This window comes from Archocentrus centrarchus, chromosome 20, assembly GCF_007364275.1.
Source record: "Archocentrus centrarchus isolate MPI-CPG fArcCen1 chromosome 20, fArcCen1, whole genome shotgun sequence".
NCBI lineage: Eukaryota > Metazoa > Chordata > Actinopteri > Cichliformes > Cichlidae > Archocentrus > Archocentrus centrarchus.
The window spans coordinates 13,422,815-13,448,970 of NC_044365.1; the positions used below are offsets into that span (position 1 = coordinate 13,422,815).

The 26,156-nt window shown below is 41.9% G+C and overlaps 1 pseudogene; it reads left to right on the forward strand.

Moving 5' to 3' along the window:
• The first annotated feature begins 777 nt into the window (after positions 1-777).
• Positions 778-14,404, forward strand: LOC115799363 (leukocyte elastase inhibitor-like; annotated as a pseudogene).
• The last annotated feature ends 11,752 nt before the right edge of the window (positions 14,405-26,156 follow it).

A 26,156-nucleotide genomic window follows, 5' to 3' on the forward strand; every position in this document is an offset into this window, starting at 1 on the left:
TCATCATGTGGTAGATTTAGAGAAATAATAAATTGAGGGCTCACAGACAATCCAAATATTTTGAGTGCAAACATACAGCAGACTACTTTCAAATAACATCTTTTGGAGCCCTTCCAGTTTTTTTGATCAAATACTTTATGATCAGTTTAAAAGAGAACCTCTTCAACATCTTTATTAATTATCTCTTGGAACTGTTGTCCTATGAGTTTCTCCAGATGTCAGCTTTTGGTTTTTAATTTTGTCTCAGCAGTATGTGGGAAAAAAGGCCCACATATCTTTGCAGCTGATGGCTAATAGCTTAATTTGCACAGCATAACAAACACACATCACCATCCCAGACTTTAATAAACAAAGAACAATTTGTATGCAGACTGTATGTTTCTGGAGATTATTAAATCAACTATGACACTGCACTTGCACTTTGTCTTCTTCTTAGCATTCTTTTATTCATCTATCTATCCCTATTCTGTTGAGTGTAAAGTGAGATTGTTAGGAAACTCGTCCAAAACACACCCACTGGCACACCCATTGGCAGTAGACATGTTTCACTAATGGGTGTGAACTCTTCATTATTTCTCAAGCTGAAGTTACCCACTTGAGCCTGGGTGTGTCAGAGCTGACTTAAACACCGTGTCATTTAACTGAAAGAGTTTCTGCCAATAAATATTGGACAAGGCTCAATATTACTGTAGCTTGATGACAAGAAAGATAACAGAGAAAGGTAACAGTCAGACGTTGCGCAACTAAGTTCTTCATTGATATCCTTTGATGCAGATTATCAGGATCGACAGAGACTCAAAGGTAAGTAATTAGATCAGAGTGAAAATGGATATTTGTCTACAGTCATGGCCAGATGCTTTGGCAGTGGCACAAATTTTACATTTTATACATTTTCCCACTTCAGTTTTTATTTAGATTATTCTTTACATGTTTCCAATATAATGAAGAACAATCATGAGTATTATTTCTAAGGCTTTTATTGGCCAGTTTCAGTGTTGACCCTTCTTCTTCCTACCTTCTGAAATTCCCCTTGGCATCAGTGTCTGGGACAGATCCTGACTGATGGTGATCCACTCACACCTTATCAGTGCTCCAAGTTCCCTCTTTCTAAGGATTGACCATAGATTCTAAATTGGATTAAGAGAGTTTCCTAAAACAGTTAATTTGATGATCTCCAGATCACTTAGTTATCACTTTGCCTTTTGTGCCACAAAATTGCTCCTGGATTGTTGGTCTTTGGGGACATTTTTAGTAGGTCAATCTTTAAAAAGAGTGGACAAGCAGAGGCTCACAAACTGTGATTATCTTGGAGCGCTGACAAGGCGAGATCACCATCAGTCAGGATTTGGCCCAGGAAGGCCTGGGTTCGATTCCACCTTGGCCCAGGTGGAATCCCTCCCTCTCTGTGTGGAGTTTGCATGTTCTCCCCGTGTCTGTGTGGTTTTTCTCCGGGTACTCCGGTTTCCTCCCACAATCCAAAGACATGCACTTCTGGGGTTAGGTTAATTGGAAACTCTAAATTGCCCATAAGTATGAACGTGAATGTGTGGATGTTGTCTGTCTCTCTGTGTTGGCCCTGCGACAGGCTGGCGACCTGCCTCTCGCCCTGTGTCAGCTGGGATAGGCTCCAGCCCCCCCGCAAACCTGAACAGGATAAGGAGAAGTGAATGGATGGATGGATGGATGGATGGATCATAAATACATGTACAAAATAATCTAAATAAGGAGCTGAAGTGATAAAGTGTATGAGCAACAAAATTTGTGCCACTTACAAATCCTTTGACCGTGGCTGTAGATATTGCAGGAAAGGGGAACACTGGCATGTTGGAAAAATAAAAACTAGCAGTGGAAATTTGAGTGCTTACATATTCTGGTAAAATTTTACAAGGGCATGCAGTATGTCTGTAAAATACTGTATTTTTCTAACCCTTTATTTTATTTATCTGAGTTATTTTTCCACATACTATGTAACAGCCAGAGCTGACAGGCTGAAGAAGAGGAAAATAAAGAGAAGAAAAAGGGAGAGAGAAAGGGAGCAAAAAAAGGGGAAAGAGCACAAGTCTATTAATCAGATACTTCATCACTTTAACATATAAAAAACTACTATCAATACTTGCAAAAATAAATTTGTGTGTGAAAAACAAAACTAACAAAGCATGTTACGCACACCAACAATTTTGTCGAGTTGTGATTGAGTGGGCGTTTGTGTCTGTGTCATGTTTGTGTCTGTGTCATGGAATGTACTTACCAATGAGGGCAAAACGCTGCAGCTCCACCCATCAGGAGCCAGAGGCAGGTACGGAAAGCCCCCGGAACCCCAGGCCACCAGCAGCCCACTAAGAGCCAGGAAGACCCCCGGCCACTCAGTCCAAAGACAACCGCACACCTACCCCAGCAGACGGGAGAGGGTGGTCTCAGACGGAGCCCCCCCAGTCGAGGCGCGAGGGCTCCAGGGAACCCAAGGCGATGAGAAGCCAGCCCCCCCCCAGCGGCCAGCCCCCTGCACTGGCCGGCGGCAGGGCTCCCGGGCCCACGGCACCCAAGGACCGCCCGACCCTCCACAGAGCCCCCCCCCCACGCCGAAGAAGCCAACGCAGCCCCGCACCGCACCCCCAAGGGGGGCAGGCCAGCACCCACGCCAGAACACCCAGCCCCACCCAGGAACCCCGAGGCACCCCCATCCCAGGGGGGTAGGGGGGAGGAGGCAACCAGCAAGGAGCGGCCAGGAGGCAAGGCACAAGGCCCAGACCCAGGTCCAGCCATACATACAAACACACCCAGACACCCGTGTACACATTTATACACAGATACTCATACATGCCCATACATACTTACCCACACACAGATATGCCATACATACACATTCACTCACCCACCCATACTCACGGAGACGGTGACAAATACACAAAGACACACATTCATCCATAGCTACCCACCCTCTGAAGGCGGGGCAAGTGGAAACCACCCCAGGGCCAACAGCGCCCCCAGGACGCCACCAGCCCGGTCCCCAAGGAACCACCCGACCCCTACCCCGGGCGAGACGCAAGAAATCGGGGTGTAAGAAGACCCATCCACCCCTCCTCCTCCCCAACTTGTAGGTCTATGTGTTAATGTTTGTGAGTGAATGAGGTGTATAGGGTGCAGTTAAAATTGAGGGGACAGTTATGCCACAAGCGCCAACTGTTGGTCGTCAGTGCTTGCCCACACTGCCCCCCCAAAACCCTCCATGTCTAAAGTGCAAATAAAATTTGGAGACAGACAGTGACGAGGATCCGAGTGGGGCCACCTCAGCGGCCCATCTCATCAACCTCTGAGTAACATGCCTGCCCCAAAGGTCCTATGTGTATCAGGTTGTAAGTGTGTATGTGTTGTGAGTTATAATGACTAAAGTGCAATTAAAACGGAGAGGCAAGTGGTGGTGCAGCTCTCCACGTGGCCTCTCCATCCTACATCTGTGAGTGATGTGTATTCTGTGTGTGTGTGTGTTTGTGTATGGGGAGGGGGAGGGGGGGGGGGGCATATGACCAGGAAGAATCCTGGAAGAAGAGAGCCAGCTGTCCGCTGGCTCAATAGGCACCCCGACCTCCCACACCCCAGCACAGGGCAGGGGGAGGTGAGCCCGGGGCCGCGGTGACAGCATCCCGGAGCACTGCAGCACCCGAAGAGCCTATTGAGAACCTATAGAGCTCATCTTGAAATAGCAAATATGTTTGGCACAACAACGCATTCAGATCACAGTTCTGCTTGCAAGATCTACCAGACATGACAGGCTTTAAAAAAAAAAAAAAAAAAATACTGTATTTTTCTAGTGTGATTTTACTTGAGTGTGAAAAAATCTGTATTTAGCTGCTTATCAGAATCACTCTTATCTTCTGATCTTCCATATCTGCACCTACATTTGGGATGGAAGAAATACATTTCTGCCAGCTTTAACTTTCAAGTAATTTCAGTTTAATCATCTTTCTTTTCTTTTTCAGACACAATGGCATCATCAGTCCCTTTATCCAAGGCTTGCACCACCTTCTGTCTGGCTATGCAGAAAAAGCTGAGTGAGGAGGACAACACTGCAAATATCTTCTTCTCCCCGATCAGCATCTCTTCAGCCCTGGCTATGGTGATGCTGGGGGCGCAGGGCAACACGGCCACACAGATGTCAGAGGTAGCGTATGCACATGTTGTGAAATCTATTCTCATGCTGACACACCCATTTGGACCACAGTGTCTGTACAGGCATGCTTTCAAATATAATGGGAAATCTGTAAATCTGGTTCATCATTGTGCTGGAATTTTGTTTAAGTACTGGATGAAAAGAAGAGGGTGTTGTTTCAGGTGTCCAGGTTACTGAGTGCACAGTACACTGAAATTCTTGATGATGTATGAAAAATTTCAAGGAGATTAAAAGCAGATTAATTTATATTAAATGGCATATAATAGATCTCAATATTTTTATAAATTTGTATTAGAGATGACAGGAAGGTTTGGGCACAGTTTCCGATGGAAAATTCTAACCTAACAGGCAGAGTGTGGTGTGACAGGAGAAAGTGTCTGTGTAGGCAATCATTACTCACTTGGTTTCCTGGTGTCCACGAAAGTAGTAGGGAGTGCTTCTGTTGGCTGAGATCCAGGAGAAGGAATAATTCCACTGCACTGTGAAAGATGGCATAAAACAGGAGATTATGGGTTTGAATCTCAGTCTGGACAAGCCTCCGATTAGCTGCTGGAATTAGACGTACAAGAACAGAAAGGTTTTTCTCTTATTTAATTTAATGACACTCAAGTATTCTTGAGTTAAATACAAGTTGATCTGGACAGTTATCAAGAATGACCTAAGTTAAACTATAATAGGGTCTTAAACTTTTATAAACTTTTCTTGAAAAAAAAATATTAAAGCAGCAAAGCCAGAAAGGAGTGAAATGTTCCCGTCTTAAACTGGTAAATTTAAGAGATGGAAAGTGACAGTTTTCTTTACCCTACTCTACTTTACTTCACATTTTAATAGTGTTGTAGTACTCGAGATGGGTCTTGGTCTCGGGACCGCTTTTTGACTGCATTTGGTCTCCGTCTTGTACTCTACAGTACTTTACTTCCCATTTTAAAGACCAATATTGTAGTTTTTACCACAGTAAGTGTTCTCTATAGTTCCACCCCACTTGTCAGATTTAGACTTTGCATTATTAACATTTGATAAACAAATAAAACATGTATTTATATTGATTATATGGCTCAATGTTATGGGTGAACTAAATTAAACTTGTAATAGTTTAATATAGTAGTTGAAGTTTGAAGTTTGAAGTTTATTGCCATGTGGGTGAACAAGTTCACACATTGGAAATTGCAGTTACAGAACACCATCCAAGAATACACAAAACACAACACACATGGGGGGATATGTGTCCTAGGGTCATGCAGCCGACTTGCAGCGCTACCTTTGGCAGGAGGAGAAAACCACACATCATGGGGAAGTTAGGTTAAAAAAAAAGTCATCTGGTACAGTGCTCAAAAAGAGCACTATAGCAGGGTCCAAAAAAACCACCTTAGCAAAGCATTTGCACATGTAAAGCTAGGACAGCGGCGGTAGGTGAGGTCAGGTCAGGAGGGAACGCAGACGGAGACGAGAGCTGGGGGCATTGTGGAGCCAGATGCCAGGTCCTAGCCAAAACAGTTCGCTGATAGTGGTGGAATTTATCAGCGGCCATGGTACACCAGACCCAGCTTCACAAATCACAACGCGGAGTGGGGGGAAGAGCACATACAGAAAATATATTTTAAACCCATATATTCCTCTTTAATAGTTTATAGGCCATTATAGGCTCATAGGCTCCAGAATGGAATGGAAGGATGGATGATGTTTTACTTGTAAAGGTCTACTTGCACTGCATGGTGGTGCTATTTTACTGCAGCAGTGAACTGGATACTAGTAAATTGTTACAACATTGTTCTGTGCAAGCCAAGAAACTGCAGATGGTAATACAGGAATGTGAATTACAGAATTCCATCAACCGCATTTGGAGTCATTATGATTTGTTTATAAAGGCTGGTTTGGCTCACATTCATAACCATGTGTTGAATTATAATTAGAGGGGAAATTGCTTTGTTACAGATACTGAATTAAAATATAAAGATATGTATATGTAAACTGTAATATATATATATATATATATATATATATATATATATATATATATATATATATATATATATATATATATATATATATATATATATATATATATATATATATATATATATATATTAGGGGTGGGACTTTAACGCGTTAATTTCGATTAATTAATTATGGGGAAATTAACGCGTTAAAAATTTTAACGCATTTTAATCGCACTTTGCACCGTGGAACGTTTCTCAGTGCGCGAGTTCCCGACATACAGATTATATCGACGCACAATGTCCAAATTAGGGGCCGCATCCTGCGAAGGACCCGGCACACGTCTTTCGCAGCCCACGAACACCACAAAGGCCGGAAATGAGCAGCTAGCCTTCATATCAGCATCACCTCTGCGTAGCTCATGTCGCCTAGCAACCGTGAGTGCGAAGCACAGCTGTGTAAAAGCAGCTGTTAAACGGAGAACGAACTTTTTCTCCTTTTTGTGGTTTAATTTTAAGTCTTTAATTCAAAATAAGCTGTTAAAACAAGCATAACACATTTCAACATCAAGGAATACAGCTGAGTGAATGATTAATTTCCAACTATAACAAGTGAGACATTAATGTTGAATAAAACCATCCAGTTATGATGCTTAACTTTAATTTCAGGAGTTTGCTTATCACAGGAGCACTTCCACCCTTCATTGGTCTGTGTAGCAGACTGGTGGGAAAATAAACAAAATTTTGAAGTTTAAGCTTATGTATATTGATTTATTCATCAACTAAACTTAAATTAATATTTATCATGTCAAATATTGAAATGCGATTAAAATGCGATTAATTTCGATTAATTAATTACAAAGCTTGTAATTAATTCGATTAATTTTTTTAATCAAGTCCCACCCCTAATATATATATATATATATATATATATATATGGGGGCTACTTTAGTCAGCTAATTACTGCAGAATAGTTTGGACAGCGCTTCACAGCATCCTGCAAAAGAAACCCAAGAGTTTCTCAGGGAAAGAAATTAAACATTTCCTCAATGGCCAATTCAGTCACCAGAATTAAAGCTGAAAGACTGCACTGTGGTGGTGCACAGAGGCAAAATTAACTGTCAATGTCCAAATACTTATGGATCTGCCTCAGAGTCTTCCGCTGCAAGAAGAGTGTGTCCATGCATGCCTCCCAGGCTGCTGAGAATTGTCAGTTCAGTAGTTACCAGACAGCAGATCTGCAGTGCTTTTGTACAACATATTATGCCAATGCCCCTCCAAATTTAACCTAAAATTTAATACGTTTTTGTTATGTATATTTCCAAAAGGGAGGCAGGTCACCACAAGGTATCTGTTCAAACAAATTCCTGTCCAGCTAAACACTAGTAACACAATCACACAAGCAAACAATGAAAACACCAGCTGTGATCCCTTTGTTTAACTGAAAGAAAAACTCCTCTCTCACAGGTCCTCAGCTTCTCTGAGGTAGGAGAACCAAAGCCAAAAGAAACACAGCAAGAGATGCAGTCATCGATGGTGACGCCGATCCAGACGCTGATGCAGACGCGGATGCAAATGCAGACGCAGACACAGCAGCAAACCAGACTGCCAAGCTATCTGCGCAAGGTGGTAACAAAGCCTACCAGTATGGATGACTAAGGGCAGGGCAGGGAAAGGTTTTTTGCTCCAAAGTATCTCACATCTAATTTCCCACCACTTTGCTCATTAATTTCCAACACCTGGCTGCAAATGAATTTGCAGAAAAAAAGCAGATTTATGCAACAGGTGGAAAACTCAGTGTCTACACCATCAACAAAAGCATCGCATGCTGCATGTTCTAATGTTTTACTTAAAATTAAATAGAATATTGAGATGATGGGTAATTGTAAGCTAGTATATTAATATTATACATAGTTGTCTTTCATCTGTCTTTTGCTCGATGTGGCTTTGTAACATGTAGGTTTTCTCTGACTGCTCACAGTGTCTGAAACCTGAGGCTGGTGAGGATGATGTTCACACCGTGTTTGCCAAACTACTAACTGAGCTGAATAAGGCTGATGCTCCGTATTCCCTCAGTCTTGCCAACAGACTTTACGGGGAACAGTCCTATGAGTTTGTCAAGGTGTGTGTGAGGAAACTTGTTGTTAACCAGACTTAACTGATTAATTGCTGCAGTGAGTCACTGCAGCCCTGTTATTAGGTATGTAGATAAATATCTCCCAAATATTTCTTAAGCCCACACTGTTACTCCCTGCTGGCTGGATCATGACTTACAAAATTTAGCACATTAACACCAATTTAATTAAGAAATCTTTTTTTTAATTAAAACACCAAATGTATATCACATACATGCCAATATAAACCATACAAAGTTGCACTTAAACAAACTAATAGACCTTCTTGGAGAAGCTGTCACCTCCTTATTTAGTCAAAGCTTCCCTACTCACAAACTGTGTATTTTTCCTTGCTGGTTAATTTAATTGGCAGTTGAGCTTTTCGCTAAAATCTTGTGCTTGATTGGTTAGTTCAAACTTCAGCTGTATCCAAAGTACTGGAAATATGATAACACAATGACATACTGAGCTTAACTTGATTGAAATGTAGCTTCTCTAGCTTTTGATTCTGTTTAAAGTGACTTAGTTTTACAATTACAGGGATTTTTAAATAACACCAAAAAGTACTACAAGGCTGAGCTCGAGTCTGTGGACTTTAAAGGCAATCCAGAGAAGGCCAGGGTCCACATTAACAGCTGGGTGGAGAAGCAGACAAAAAGTAAGCTAATGGACTCATGAGATCAGCAACTGAATCCAAGCCCTCTTCATAAAACCTTAACTTCAGCACTTCATTCTTCAGTAAACCCCTGAACATAATGTTGCCATAATGTATTTTGGGAAATCATTTATAAATATGTACACATAATTTCTAGGAGACAGTACCTATAGTTAGGCTGCCCTTTTTCTTACATTGTCCCAGACATCTGGTTCACATTGATGTCGCTGATTGCAAACTAGTTTTATGTGTATCCATCTAACTTAAAAAGGAAGACACCCTTTTGGGAAATATGAGGATGACGCAGCCCGAATAAGCATGCTGCGTGCGACTGAACACAACACATCTGGGCCCTATTCCAGGAAGCATGTTCAGCAAATTCTGAGTTGAAAATAAACTCTGAGTTGATCAACTCTGAAATCGATAACTGAGTTTCCCGTTCCAGAATCGCTGATTAAAGTCAGTTCAATCAACTCCGAGTATGCGCGTGCGCGATATAAGGAAAGAAAGCCATCATCAATGGAGCTCCGATACAAGGATTCACCGTGGCAACGAGCATCCTCTATTTTAATCCAGTGGATCGAGGATTTTACTCCGTATTGAGCGGGACGTCAGCGCGTCCGCCAGATCTGCGCTGTAAACTAACACAAGTAAATGGACCGAACTTCATTTATTTATTTATTTTATTTTATTTTATTTTTTTGGTAAAATTATGTCACTGTGTTGGTGGTATGGTGACGGCTTGTAAAGACATTGTTTTAGGAGCACTATGTTTGACTGACTCCAGGAAGAGTAGCTGTAATTGTTACAGCTAATGGAGATCAAAATAAAATAAAAAAATAAAAAAAAAGCGCCTTTCTACAAAGTTCTTTAAGTTAATGCGTCTCATTCATACGTTCACGATGATATTCTGGGAAAGTGAGAGGCACCAAAAATAACGTAACTTTCTCTGATCATTATAAATGTTAAATACTCCACGTATGTTAGGGTGCAGGCATCAGACCAGCCTATGTATTTCTAATGTCTTTCTGTTACCAATGTTGTGACACTGTTACTGTAATCCTGTCTACAATAACCAGATCCTGACATGTAGATATAACATCTGCAGCTTTTAGGAATTTGAAAACGCATATTTATTTTCAGTCATTTAAAAAAAAAAAAAATTAAATTAAGACACAGCAATAGACACTGATCTACTGAAACGTTATTGGTACTTCCGCCATGCAAATACTGTGAATGAATACATTTTAATCATTAATGTCAAGTGGTAGCAATGGAACGCACCATTTAAACTACTTTGTGTAAAAAAAGATTCGAACGTTCTGTGGCGCCCTATCAAAGGCAGTTAAGGTTGGAGCTGTAGTAGTAACTTTGTATCTGACACGTTTTCACTAAACTCGGTCGTTAGGACGCAGCATTCAGTAAACACAGACACTCAGCGTGAGTTTCCAGTTTGAAAGTGTATTCAGCAAAACGATTTCTGACAGGTCCTACTTCCGGGGTTTGTGCCTAACAAAATAAAAACAGTTGACTGCAATAACGCCGTAACATTGGTTTGCGATTACATTTTCGACAAGACAGAGCCTCAGATTGCTGCCATGTCCAGAGGAACCAGCTTTCCAAGAAATGGTGAGGCTCCTCCTCAGTGGAGCACACGAGAACAGCGTCCTCCGCTTAATGAAATTGACCGCCTCCGGACGGAAAACCGCAACCTCCGAGAGAGCACTCACAAGCTGAAAGGACGCATCTATGGGCTCCTAGCAGAAAGGAGAGAATTGGTCCACTTAAATGAAGTTGACTCAATCACAAAAAAAATGAAGCAACTTCAGGAAAGGAACAAAAAGCTGGAAGAGGAAAGCAAAAGTATGAAGGAACAAAACGTGAATGTGGAAGAGACATGGGACATAGCAAAACTGAAAGAGGCTCTCGTCCAAAGCAGAAGTCCAGCAAAGATGGACAAGGAATTTGTGATTAAGAAATATGCGGAAAAAATGCATGAAATGCTAAAGCAAAATTTTGTGAAGCGCCAGCAGAAGCAAGAATGGGAGAAAAGAAATCCAGCAAAAATGGACAAGGAATTTGTGATTAAGAGAGATGCGGAAGAAATGCATGAAATGCTAAAGCAAAATTTTGTGAAGCGCCAGCAGAAGCAAGAAGGGGAGAAAAGAAATCAAGAAATCAAGCAAAGGCAAGAAGTGGAGGATTATGAGGAACTGGTGAGGAAGCACCAAGAACTGGAGGCCAAACATGCAGAAATCCAGGAGAAAAACATGGAATGGGAGGAAAAATATAGGCAACTTGAAACAGAGCATAAGGGACTGGAGAGAAGAAAAGCAGCACTGCAGGAGGAGACCAAAGAAAACAGGCAGAAATACAGCAAGCTTGAAGAAAAATTCCAGGCAGTGGTTGAAGAGTTCAACAAATTCAGGGAGAAATGTAAAAACATTGAGGAGGAAAATGTCAAATTTGTGCTTGAAGTGGTAAATTTGGAGGAGAAGAACAGGGAGCTCAAGGAGCAACAAAAGAAAAAGAAAAAACGCTCCAAATTCTTCTGGTCCAAGTCAGGCGATGCAGAGGCTGAGAAAAAAGCCATGAAAGCTAAAGAAAAAGTGGATCAGGAAGAAGAAGCAGACAAGAAGAAAGGAGGTGGCTGGCGCTGGTTCACCAGATATAAGAAACATTCACGTGACAGAAGTGTGGAAGAAGCGGCTGGTGGCTCTGCTCAGGCTGGAGGACAGTAGTTTCCACCGTGATCCTCCCTCCACCTCCACCTTCACTCCTCCTTTCCTTTCTTCTCTCTCCCTCTCTGATCCCTCTCCCTTTCCTCTTTCTTTCTCTCTTCACTTCTCTTCTCGCTCCCTTTACGGGCAGCATGGAGGCTCAGTCATCAGCCTCACAGAAACCCTTCTCTGTCCACCAATTGTATATATATTAAGCATTCAATAAATAAGCATAAAAAAAAAAAATCAAATTTTTTCTGAACGCGTCTTCTTTTCTGCAGAACTGCAACTGTAAAGCCTGTTTGTCTATAAACTGGAAACCAGTATTAGTGTTAGGACTGGGTAATAATAATAATCTCTTGTAACCTGGTAAAACAGCAAGTGTACTTTGAGGCTGTAGGGTTGTTAAAAAGGAAGACACCTTTTTGGGAATTATGAGGATGACGCAGCACTTCTGACCTTTCAGCTGCCTGTAGAAAAGATATCAGTGATAAAGTTACTTTGGATGATAAATGATTTGTCACAAGGATAAAAATGTATACATCAGGCAAAAATAAGAGTCTGCCTTTCACAGTGTGCTTCTATGGATAAAACAATCTTCATTTCAGTGGCCTTAGATCACTTTAAAATGATCTCCACTGTAAGTCTATTCAGCATCGAGCAGCATCACTGCAGGGCTTTACTGTTCAGTTAAATGCAGTTAATGCAAGTCCAGCCAGTTTCCTGCTATTAATAAAACCATCACAGCAGTATGATGCTGTAAACAGCAGACCAGCTTCTTATAAGATTCAGTGACAGTGTGATCCTCTATCAGGACAGGTGTTGGTATATGTCTACTTTGACTACATGTCTTTAACAGGTTTTTATTTTTCAGATCTGTATGGAATTAGCTGCTGTTGACACTTTAGCTTTATATTATCTTAAGTGTAGCAGGACATGTAAGAGTATGAACAATTCAGTGTTCATAGGACACTTTCCATGAGGGTTACAGCACTATGGTGCCACCTGCTGGAAATCAGACAAACTAGTTCTTGATCCCAGTTTAAAATCAATACTCAGTTCCCTGTTACAGAGGTCATAATATTTTTCTTTTTACAATAAAATAAAGTTAATCTCATGGTTTTAATAAATTCTCTTCACCAGAGAAGATCAAGAACTTGCTCGATCAGGACGCAGTGAATGGCCTGACGAAGATGGTTCTCGTGAGCGCCATTTACTTCAAAGGCAAATGGAACAAGCAGTTTGAGAAGGAGAGGACTGTTGATGTGCAGTTTCGATTGAACAAGGTAACAATGAAGAAAGGTGCACGGGATGGTGCAATTATACTTCACTCAGTCACCCTGAAGTTTATAGCAATACAGCAGAGCTGCTGATTTTGCTGGATGGGAAAGTAAAGGCTGGAGCTCTGAGGTGTCATGCTTTTAGCTTGATCTCTTTCTAGCTCTTTCCAGCAAAGGTGGAAAAACTGAAATATAGATGGAGTCTTCATTTAGCTTTGAGGACAAGGTACAATATTTCCATCTTTTTTCCTTAGTAAACACAACATTTCTGATAACCTGTAGGCTGGTCTGAGCTGCTTCTGTGAAAGCAGTTTAGTGGGTAGAGGCGCTCTCAGTTATACAAAACTATCTGCTGGTTAGACTAAAATCATGAAACAAATATCAAAGGGATTGTGGATTTTGAGAAAATGTCTGACTAAACAAGGAAAGCATTTATTCTGTCTCCTCTTGTCTTTAGAAAGTCACTAAGCCAGTGAAGATGATGCACCAGACAAGTAAATTTGCATTTGCATCCATTCCTGAGGCCAGCTGCAAGGTAACATTCATTATTTCCAACAGATTTCAATGAAACACATTAACAGTATTTCACCAGCGTGATCCGAGGAACGAGACTTTTCAGATGATTTTTCTTTTACCAAAAACCACTTGTTCTGGATTAGGAAGAAATATCATTTTAATATAGTGCAAAATGAAAACACAATGTTTTTGGACAGATTCTAGAGATGCCCTATAAAGGAAACGACCTCAGCATGCTCATATTCCTGCCTGATGACATCGAGGACGATACAACAGGCCTGCAAAAGTAAGATGCACTTAAAAATACAGTAAATGTCCAATTATAAGCAGACAAGTTCGTGACACTGTGTCCACACAGCTGCAGAAGCTGCTGACCTATCAGAACTTCGTGGACTGGACGCATCCAGATAAGATGAGGCAAACTGAAGTTGAAGTGCAGCTCCCTCGATTCAAGATGGAGGAGAAATACGACTTGAAAAAGCTCCTGACAAGCATGGGAATGGAGGACGCGTTTGATAGCAGCAAGAGTAACTTCTCTGGTGAGACATATCGCACCAATGAGACAGAATCACCTGCACGGTTATGTTAAGAGCCCAGTGCAACTGAGCACACAAACAGTAAAGCATCATCTGTGTTAAAACAAACAAGATGACTGATTTCTCTTTTTCTTCATCTAATAGGAATGTCTCCAGCAAATGATCTGATCGTGTCCAAAGTTGTCCACAAGGCTTTTGTGGATGTAAATGAAGAAGGAACTGAGGCTGCTGCTGCCACTGGGATTGCCATAGGGGTAACCTCTATAACGATTCCTGTTGAGTTCATTGCTGACCACCCCTTCCTTTTCTTCATCAGGCATAACACCACTAAGAATATTCTCTTTGTGGGACGGTTCTGTTCCCCCAAGTAAACACTATTTGACACTGACATGAATGACTTATAAGACATATATATAAAAGATTTTGTAAGGTAAGCCTAGCTTACACAAATGGATTAAAGAAGTTTTGTTAAAACACCAAATACCTTGCTGTGTAGTCTTTATTCACTGTCGCACAAGGCAAAGCATTAAAGTCATGAAGTCTGCAGAGGAGCAGGAAATAAAAATATCCACAGCTTAATCCAGTTCAACTTCACCCATCGCTACCAGCATATTTCATGCAGGAAAGACAAAAAAAAAGAAAAAAAAAAGTGCTAATGGGAGTGGGGGGGATTGGTTCAGGAATAACAAGGATTCTGCTGAGCGCAGTGCAGATTTGTGTCTCCAATACAAGCAGACCTGATGAGGGAGCTGTTACTGTACTGATAAAATAATGAAACTCTTCTGCCTCTGCCCTGGAGCAGCGCAGCAGATAAAAAAAAAAAGAGAGAGAGAGGAGGCTGAGAGACTTTAGAGACTTCTGTGTTGTAGTTTCCATCATTTTCACCAAAATCTGAGAAGCTTACCTTTTTGGTAACTTGTAACTTTCCCTGATGGGTGTGGCATTTGATGGGGTAACTCTCTACTTCTGACTGCAATAAATAGCCTTCCCTTCATATGCACTGTGTAAAAGCCTGCCTGTCCTGCAGAGCTAATTAAAATGTGGGATGGTGCCAAGGGACATCTGGTCACCGTAGTCACGAGCGTAAATTTCGCATCTCTTTGGTTTTTGCTGCAGGCTGTGTGATGCTGCAGGTACTTATTAAAGCCAGTATTTGGTATTTAAATTAAGACATGAATCTGGCACATTATACGTGCATTTTCAGTATGGCAGACCTGTGTAAAAGCTCTTATAGATGCAAAAAAGAAAGATTGGTGAGAAAAGACATGCAGAGACCAATTAGAAGGTCAGTGGATTGACCCCTGACTCCTGCACCCCAGGTGTGTTTTAGATAAAAGTGCTTAGGTATACATAAAAGCACTGAAAGTGCATATCTGAACATGGCACTAGTTTAAAACAATGAATCCCCCAAAATTACTAATATTCAATGTTACCTCTCAAGGTCGAGGGGAAAACAGGGCATAACATGGAGCGCTGCTCCCCCACTCCAACCACACCCAAGAAAAGCCAGCAATACTATTGTGGTATGTATTATGCAGCAGTTTATTTGCCTCAGAGGTGAGCAGTGCCAAAACAACAAACAAAACAGTGCTAATTGTGCCTAATCTGACCTACAAAACAAAAGACAGGTGTCTTACCTGGGCTCCTACCCATAAACATGAGTAAACTGGAATAGAAACAAAATATGGCTTCTCCCTCCCACATACCTGCTGCAGTGCTAAATATTTACAGTGGCTATCAATCACAGGTTACTATTTCCAAATCTGTGTACAACACTTATGAACTAGTACCAGTTGCAGTCAAGACTAGCACACACAGATGAACACACTCAAAGCACAGGCAGACAGTGGTTCAGCTGTGTATGTGTGTGTGTGTGTGTGTGTGTGTGTGTGTGTGTGTGTGTGTGTGTGTGTGTGTGCATTTGCTTTTGTAATCCTTTTTGTTCAGATTGGAGTGTTTGAGGAAGCAGGCAGCAAATTAACATACAACCAAGTAAAATCGTGAGTGTAAAATTATAATTCTGCCAACAAAGAGCTTTTAAATCCACTACGCAAAGATGTTATCTTGATTAGATGTGAATGATTGATCAGAATCTCAAAGTGTGGCATTGATTGGTACTGAGTTTTGTGTTGTTCTTGTGATGTATTTGTAGAATAGAATATAAAACAATAAAATAAGTGCATACATATAATAATGAAGATGGTGAATATTGCACTTGTAATATTGGATATTACACAATATAGGAGTGATAGATATTGTTCAGTATGAATAATATAATATTGCACAGAGATGTGGGTATTGCACAGTTAGAGTGGGTGAGTGTGATTTGTGTTTATTATGTTAGCCTGAAAGAAGAATCAGTGACATTAGCTGACTTTGCTGGAGTGAATTCAGTGTTTCATCTGTAGTTTCAGGACTTCTTCATACAAATCAGGAAACATTACAAAGCAGAGCTGGAGCCTGTGGACTTCATAACCAGGTCTGAGGAAGTCAGGATCAATATCAACCACTGGGTGGAGAAACAGACTCAAGGTGGAGTACACACACTGATGTATGTCTTTGTAGGTTCACGGTCATTCAGCTCATAGTAGCCTGGAGCTTCTTCAGCGATCATGTGATTATGCACATGAACAATAGTGGGTCACAACCACCTCCAGGGGACTACACCCACTGGGGTTCAAATACCTGGGTCTCTCCACCTTTTGGTTTGAGAACTGAAGAAGCCTTTTGGATAAGTGGTGAAAGGCTTTTTTTATTACTTTTCCTGGTCACACCGTGTGACCAGGAAAAGGAATAAAAAACAACTTTTGTATCCCTGCTTCTATCTTGTAATATGTACAGACTATTGGTCAACGTGGGTTTACCTCCATAGAACCTTTCCATATACTCTGCTGAGGAATAATTTCTTCAGGCTTTACTAATGATCACACAATATACTCTGACACTGTTAAAACATCGGTTTTAAATCCCACCATGTTCCTACAAAGGCTGAAAGAGTGTGTGAGTCCATCATGTTTTCATAGTTTTCTTGATGAAAACGTCTCATAGTTTCCATGTGGTTTTAATGTGGTCACCAGGTAAACTCAAAGATATGGTTGGAGAAACTGTGCTGAGTGAACTGACCCGGCTGGTGCTGGTCAATGCCATCTACTTGAAAGGCACCTGGAATGAACCATTCCTGAGGATTCAAACTCATGATGCTGAGTTTAGACTCAACAAGGTAAAACTGCACATGGAAACAGTGAATACTGTCTATGACATGCAGAGGTGGGAAGTAACGAAATACAAATACTTCCTGAATACTGTTAGGAATAACATTACTAATCATAAAAGGGGACCAGACTCTCCTCATAATCCACAGACACTCCCACCTTCTCAGGAACAGACTGAAGACAGAGACGGACTGGAAGGAAAGCAAGAACTTTGTTCTCATTTCCATTTCTCAGCTCCACAGTCCTGACGAACAGGCCACAATCTGTGAGGATCCATGACGTCTCCTCCTCTCCCATCATCCTGTATACATATGACTACCCAGCAAAACACCCTGGGTGTCATATTGTAAAGTCTGCAGATGACACAGCAGTGGTCAGATGCAACGCTAACAACGATGAGTCCAGCAGGAGGTGGGACACCTAGTGGGTTGGTGCATCAATGTGACAAAAACAAAGGAGATGATTGTGAGCTTCAGAAGAGTCAGACACCCCCTCTCTTTGGGCTGTCTGGATGATTCTTCCAAACATCACCACAGTGTGCTTGTTTTCCATCATCAGACAGGATGAGATTAGGATGAGCTGTACCAGGATCAAGAATCACATCCACTGCATACTGCTGGACCCTCTTCAGCCACATGGCATTTATAATTTATGACTTTGTATATCATGTGTAAAATTCATTATGGTAAAAGCCTGTAAAGACGTGACTCTAATGTCAACTACAAGCTATAAGAGGAAGAACCTGCATGCTGGTTTAGATGGAAGAGCAAAGCAAGAGAAACCAGCAGCTACCTGTCCAAAGTGTGCACATAATTCAGAGCTGCTCTGAGAAACCGCTCAATCCACTCCATAGGACTACAAATGTCAACCCTCAGAGAATAGTAGTGACATCTGTTTAATGGGAATATACACTGTGAAAATATAGCGATTATAAGGCAAACTAAAAACACACAGCTGTAAGAGGTAAACACGATGGCAGAGGTCATTTATGGCACTCACTGACTGACCACCTCTTGCTGCTATTCTGGTAAAACACAGGGGCAGAGCTGACACAGGGTTTATACAGGAATCCTAGAGTTCAATTTACTACCTTTTACTACCTATTTTTACTACCTCTACAATATTTCTACTACCAGCACGAAATCGAGCAGGAGCCTTTTTTGGGGCGGCGGTAGATTAACAGCACAAAGCCATGTAAGTTGATAGCCCATTTCTCACCGAAGACAACTTTATCCCACTTACTTGAAGGTGTAACTGTGACTTTGTCTAAGACCTCATATACATTAATATTTCAAACACATTTCAAGAAGACTCGGGAAAGTTGTTTTTTTAAGAATATAAACAAAATGCAATGAAATTCAAGTTTCACAAGCCGATGATTTATTTTCCAGTAGAATATTGGAATACTGGTTTGCTGCTGAGGTGTGACAGCAATACTTGTGCTCGTAGCTGATGAGGTTGCAGTTGCAGTGCTTTGTGTAGCACCAGAAAACAAAATAGGGATCTGCTCCCCACGCGCAAATCTGCTGCTGGTGAATGGTGGATACTCGGTGTGATTTGATCGCCGTCACACGTCCAGGTCAAATTTATATTTTTTCTGCACACTTTACAAAACACCTCTCGATCATTCCCCATGACCGGCTTAACCCACTGGGGTTCAGGGTATATTTGGCCATTTTTGACTGCTTTTGTTTTTAGCTTTATAGTTGACCTTAGAAACTGTTTGTCATGGTGGCCGACGGAAAACAGACCCAGATGCAGAGGCAACAGTTCACAGAAAACAGAGTCTTTATTTCAAAAATAACTGCAAACAGGGAAAACAGGGGAGAGTGGAAAGAGCAGGGGAGAATCTGAAAAGAAAAACGAACAGGGTCAGGCAGGAAATTAACTAAAAAAGGTGATGGTCGGGGGGAAGGTAAGGTGGTTTATTCTGAACTCAGGTTTTACGGTCTGGTCGGGGATGAGGCTGGCGGGTGAGTCGGGGCGAGGTGGTCCGAGGGGCAGGCAGGCAGAAGCAGATGAAGGCAGGGGAGCAGGGCTGAGTGGATGGATTCTGGAGTGGTGGTGGCTGGAATCGCCGCTCACAGGTAAGGTAGAAAGGAATCCAGAGCAGGGAAACGAAGGCTGGTACACCAGGGAGGATTACTAAACAGGAGGAAGGCAAAGCTGGTAAGTACAAATATGAATATCTAGAGAATGAACCTTAACTAGTTTTACTTTGAGTAGTCTGGTTACTACCACAAAGAGCAGAGAAACAATCTGGCGGCGAGTCAGCGTCTCAGCCCCTCCTAAATACTCCCAACCTTGATGAGCAACAGGAAACAGCTGCCTGCCCCAACGGACCACCTGGAAGACTGAAAACACTCCCAACCACATGGCCCGCCCCGATCATGACACTGTTTACCTTGCCTTGTTTAGTATCATTTTTTGTGTGTGACTGTATAGTTATTCTTTCATTTTCACATACTGTATTAACACATTGGACTTATAATCACATAAAAACATAAAATCCAAGTAGAAAAAAGTTAGATTTTTTTTTACTGTAAAAATCACAAACATGCTTAATGAACTATTTTTACAATTAAAATGCAAATATAAGTTGTAAATTTTCAGAACTTGTCTAAAAATATAGTAAATAATAAATAAAGGGGTTGTCGGGAATTGTTTTGTTTTTATTAGCAAGCAGTTCCTGTTAGCGAAACTCACGTTTTTGCCGTTTGTTTCAGCACAAAACGCGCATCGAAGATGAGGACAATATACAGGAAAACGCATGGCATAAATTATTGGGCATAACTCTGGTTTTACTTGGTCTATCAACGTAATTTAAAAACTGGTGTGTAGTTTGAAGTCTGCACTTTGGATTCATGGCAGCAGCATCCCGATGCTATGTCATCTCAAATTGGCGATGTCATTTTGACGCGCCAGCGCGTCCGTGGACTCCAGAGTATGGCAAGCCATTAAGATCATAATTCGCCACTATTCTAACGCGTTTAATAAATTATGACCTTAATGGCTTGCCATAGAATTTTCCCATGACGAGATGGAAAGTGACTCCGCGCATGCGCACAGCAGAACAGACAGTGGACCCAATTGAGTCTATCAACATCAGCTCAGGTCCTGATGAGTAGTTATATTTCTATACAGATTTTATTGTTAAATGAACTTAAAACAAAGAGTCTGCATCAATGGAAAAGTCAAAATATGTTGAAGGGGTGATGAAAAATTTACTACCAAGTCAAATTCTGTTTGTTACCTTTTACTACCTTTTAATAGCCTTAATTTGAGCTCATTTAATTCACTACCTTTTACTACCCCGCAGAAACCCTGTAGTTGTAGTTCACTACAATACAGAGTAAGCTAACTCAAATTTTACTGAAATAACAGCTGCTTACAATAACAGTACCATGCCCGATTAAATATGTCTGTGTAGTGCCCGATTAAGTTTAGAATTTCCAATACTTTATCGGATATCTTTTATTTATATTTTTCACTTGTCGCATTCATCCAGTAATAAGCCATTATTTTACAAGCAGTTTTAAATTGTGTCTGGTGCGCCCCATCCCACTGGAAGAACTGGGGATAATGCTATCACATTACATCCACGTTAGCTAGCGAGCTAAGACGGAGAGCGTGTGTGGACAAAGCTAAGATGACGCTCAGTGAAAGGGTCTCTGGCTTACCGCAGGAGTCCAGATATCCTTCTCTGTCCGGAAATGTGTTTAGTACAGACATAGAGCCCAATTTGTGATTGCCCTGTTGCTGTTTACCCACTGCCATGTCTGAAGAAAGCACGAGAGGGCGCCATAACATCCTTTATATTATACGAAATGTAATTCAGCAATAAATAAATAAATAAAACAACAACAAAACAAAATCCCGAAAGCAACCAAACAAAAAAAAATGTTATACGGCAGTGCATGCATCTAGTAAGGGTCCCTACTCCAATCTCATTGTACATCCTGTATAATGACAATAAAGGCATTCCATTCAGTTCTATTTTAGCTAGGCCCTCTTATGCTACCTAAGCCCGCTTCAGACTATAAGCGAGACATATACAGTGCCCTCCATAATTATTGGAACAAAGACACAATTTTTTTTTAGTTTTGCCTCTGTACACCACCATATTGGATTGTAATTCAAACAATCACTATGTGACAAAACTGCAGGCCTTCAGCTTTAATTCAAGGGATTTTATAAAAATATAGCATCAACTGTTTAAGAATTACAGCCATTTTTATACACAGTTCCTGATTTTCAGAGGTTCAAAAGCAATGGGACAAACTAACATAAATTTACATATAAAGTCTTTTAATAGCTGGATAAAACAAACATTTTCAGCCAATGTCTGCCTGAAGTTTAGAACCCATGGACATCACCAAATGTTGTGTTTCCTCCCTTGAGTTGCTCCACTGGGCCTTTACTGCAGCCACCTTGATTTGCTGCTTATTTGTGGATCTCTCTGCATTCAGTTTTATCTTCAGTAACTGAAAATCATGCTCTGTTGGACTGAGAACAGATGTCTGACTTGACCATTGAAGAAGTTCGCATTTCTTTTCTTTCTTTCTTTCCTTTTTATTCTTTATTTGCAAATATTAACTTTACAAAAACATAACTTGACAACAAATGTTGGGGGGAAAAAACAGCAAAACAAACAAACAAACAAAACGAACACAAAGAAACCAGAAGCTGCCATCTAAGTACAATTAAATAATAAATAGCTCTCCTTAAGTTAAAAAAAAAAAAACAAACTTCAGCAGAGAAACCTGCTACCTGCCTTACGTACCACTGGTTATGCCACATTGTGTCAAAAAGAGTCTCCAAGTTTTGTCAGATCTCTCTGGTATATTGCAGTCATCCATCTGCAGTTTTTCCATTTGGAGACTGGACACCATCTCTTTGAGCCAGAGTGTGAAACAGGGCGCATTTGCAGTTTGCTTTGGGTCATTATCCATTTGCACTGTGAAGCTTCATCTAATAAGTTTTGCAGCATTTGGCTGAATCTGAGCAGAGCATCGTACACTTCACAATTTATCCTGATACTTCTATCAGCAGTCACATCAAGAAATACAAAGGGCTGAGAGAAGAGCTAGAGAGGACGTGGAAGATGAAGGTAACAGCGGTCTCATAGAAGTAGCTGATGTGATTCTTGGAACAAGCTGAATGACTTCACAGCTGGTTTCTGAATGTCATTGAACTTGCCAGATTAGTTGGCACACAATCAGATAAGCCTCCTAACTTTGAGAAGTCCACTTTGACTAATCGTACAGCAAATTCTAAACCAATTCAGAGCTATTTTTGTTTCACAAAGTACAAAGTAATTGGTGTGGTTGGTGATGGTTAAGGAGTTCCCTAATTTACTGACTGAGTATTGTGGTGACTAACTGCAAAAGAAATTTTGCACTTTGTCGTCTTTGTCATCATGTGGTAGATTTAGAGAAATAATAAATTGAGGGCTCACAGACAATCCAAATATTTTGAGTGCAAACATACAGCAGACTACTTTCAAATAACATCTTTTGGAGCCCTTCCAGTTTTTTTGATCAAATACTTTATGATCAGTTTAAAAGAGAACCTCTTCAACATCTTTATTAATTATCTCTTGGAACTGTTGTCCTATGAGTTTCTCCAGATGTCAGCTTTTGGTTTTTAATTTTGTCTCAGCAGTATGTGGGAAAAAAGGCCCACATATCTTTGCAGCTGATGGCTAATAGCTTAATTTGCACAGCATAACAAACACACATCACCATCCCAGACTTTAATAAACAAAGAACAATTTGTATGCAGACTGTATGTTTCTGGAGATTATTAAATCAACTATGACACTGCACTTGCACTTTGTCTTCTTCTTAGCATTCTTTTATTCATCTATCTATCCCTATTCTGTTGAGTGTAAAGTGAGATTGTTAGGAAACTCGTCCAAAACACACCCACTGGCACACCCATTGGCAGTAGACATGTTTCACTAATGGGTGTGAACTCTTCATTATTTCTCAAGCTGAAGTTACCCACTTGAGCCTGGGTGTGTCAGAGCTGACTTAAACACCGTGTCATTTAACTGAAAGAGTTTCTGCCAATAAATATTGGACAAGGCTCAATATTACTGTAGCTTGATGACAAGAAAGATAACAGAGAAAGGTAACAGTCAGACGTTGCGCAACTAAGTTCTTCATTGATATCCTTTGATGCAGATTATCAGGATCGACAGAGACTCAAAGGTAAGTAATTAGATCAGAGTGAAAATGGATATTTGTCTACAGTCATGGCCAGATGCTTTGGCAGTGGCACAAATTTTACATTTTATACATTTTCCCACTTCAGTTTTTATTTAGATTATTCTTTACATGTTTCCAATATAATGAAGAACAATCATGAGTATTATTTCTAAGGCTTTTATTGGCCAGTTTCAGTGTTGACCCTTCTTCTTCCTACCTTCTGAAATTCCCCTTGGCATCAGTGTCTGGGACAGATCCTGACTGATGGTGATCCACTCACACCTTATCAGTGCTCCAAGTTCCCTCTTTCTAAGGATTGACCATAGATTCTAAATTGGATTAAGAGAGTTTCCTAAAACAGTTAATTTGATGATCTCCAGATCACTTAGTTATCACTTTGCCTTTTGTGCCACAAAATTGCTCCTGGATTGTTGGTCTTTGGGGACATTTTTAGTAGGTCAATCTTTAAAAAGAGTGGACAAGCAGAGGCTCACAAACTGTGATTATCTTGGAGCGCTGACAAGGCGAGATCACCATCAGTCAGGATTTGGCCCAGGAAGGCCTGGGTTCGATTCCACCTTGGCCCAGGTGGAATCCCTCCCTCTCTGTGTGGAGTTTGCATGTTCTCCCCGTGTCTGTGTGGTTTTTCTCCGGGTACTCCGGTTTCCTCCCACAATCCAAAGACATGCACTTCTGGGGTTAGGTTAATTGGAAACTCTAAATTGCCCATAAGTATGAACGTGAATGTGTGGATGTTGTCTGTCTCTCTGTGTTGGCCCTGCGACAGGCTGGCGACCTGCCTCTCGCCCTGTGTCAGCTGGGATAGGCTCCAGCCCCCCCGCAAACCTGAACAGGATAAGGAGAAGTGAATGGATGGATGGATGGATGGATGGATCATAAATACATGTACAAAATAATCTAAATAAGGAGCTGAAGTGATAAAGTGTATGAGCAACAAAATTTGTGCCACTTACAAATCCTTTGACCGTGGCTGTAGATATTGCAGGAAAGGGGAACACTGGCATGTTGGAAAAATAAAAACTAGCAGTGGAAATTTGAGTGCTTACATATTCTGGTAAAATTTTACAAGGGCATGCAGTATGTCTGTAAAATACTGTATTTTTCTAACCCTTTATTTTATTTATCTGAGTTATTTTTCCACATACTATGTAACAGCCAGAGCTGACAGGCTGAAGAAGAGGAAAATAAAGAGAAGAAAAAGGGAGAGAGAAAGGGAGCAAAAAAAAGGGGAAAGAGCACAAGTCTATTAATCAGATACTTCATCACTTTAACATATAAAAAACTACTATCAATACTTGCAAAAATAAATTTGTGTGTGAAAAACAAAACTAACAAAGCATGTTACGCACACCAACAATTTTGTCGAGTTGTGATTGAGTGGGCGTTTGTGTCTGTGTCATGTTTGTGTCTGTGTCATGGAATGTACTTACCAATGAGGGCAAAACGCTGCAGCTCCACCCATCAGGAGCCAGAGGCAGGTACGGAAAGCCCCCGGAACCCCAGGCCACCAGCAGCCCACTAAGAGCCAGGAAGACCCCCGGCCACTCAGTCCAAAGACAACCGCACACCTACCCCAGCAGACGGGAGAGGGTGGTCTCAGACGGAGCCCCCCCAGTCGAGGAGCGAGGGCTCCAGGGAACCCAAGGCGATGAGAAGCCAGCCCCCCCCCAGCGGCCAGCCCCCTGCACTGGCCGGCGGCAGGGCTCCCGGGCCCACGGCACCCAAGGACCGCCCGACCCTCCACAGAGCCCCCCCCCCACGCCGAAGAAGCCAACGCAGCCCCGCACCGCACCCCCAAGGGGGGCAGGCCAGCACCCACGCCAGAACACCCAGCCCCACCCAGGAACCCCGAGGCACCCCCATCCCAGGGGGGTAGGGGGGAGGAGGCAACCAGCAAGGAGCGGCCAGGAGGCAAGGCACAAGGCCCAGACCCAGGTCCAGCCATACATACAAACACACCCAGACACCCGTGTACACATTTATACACAGATACTCATACATGCCCATACATACTTACCCACACACAGATATGCCATACATACACATTCACTCACCCACCCATACTCACGGAGACGGTGACAAATACACAAAGACACACATTCATCCATAGCTACCCACCCTCTGAAGGCGGGGCAAGTGGAAACCACCCCAGGGCCAACAGCGACCCCAGGACGCCACCAGCCCGGTCCCCAAGGAACCACCCGCCCCCGACCCCGGGCGAGACGCAAGAAATCGGGGTGTAAGAAGACCCATCCACCCCTCCTCCGCCCCAACTTGTAGGTCTATGTGTTAATGTTTGTGAGTGAATGAGGTGTATAGGGTGCAGTTAAAATTGAGGGGACAGTTATGCCACAAGCGCCAACTGTTGGTCGTCAGTGCTTGCCCACACTGCCCCCCCAAAACCCTCCATGTCTAAAGTGCAAATAAAATTTGGAGACAGACAGTGACGAGGATCCGAGTGGGGCCACCTCAGCGGCCCATCTCATCAACCTCTGAGTAACATGCCTGCCCCAAAGGTCCTATGTGTATCAGGTTGTAAGTGTGTATGTGTTGTGAGTTATAATGACTAAAGTGCAATTAAAACGGAGAGGCAAGTGGTGGTGCAGCTCTCCACGTGGCCTCTCCATCCTACATCTGTGAGTGATGTGTATTCTGTGTGTGTGTGTGTTTGTGTATGGGGAGGGGGAGGGGGGGGGGGGGCATATGACCAGGAAGAATCCTGGAAGAAGAGAGCCAGCTGTCCGCTGGCTCAATAGGCACCCCGACCTCCCACACCCCAGCACAGGGC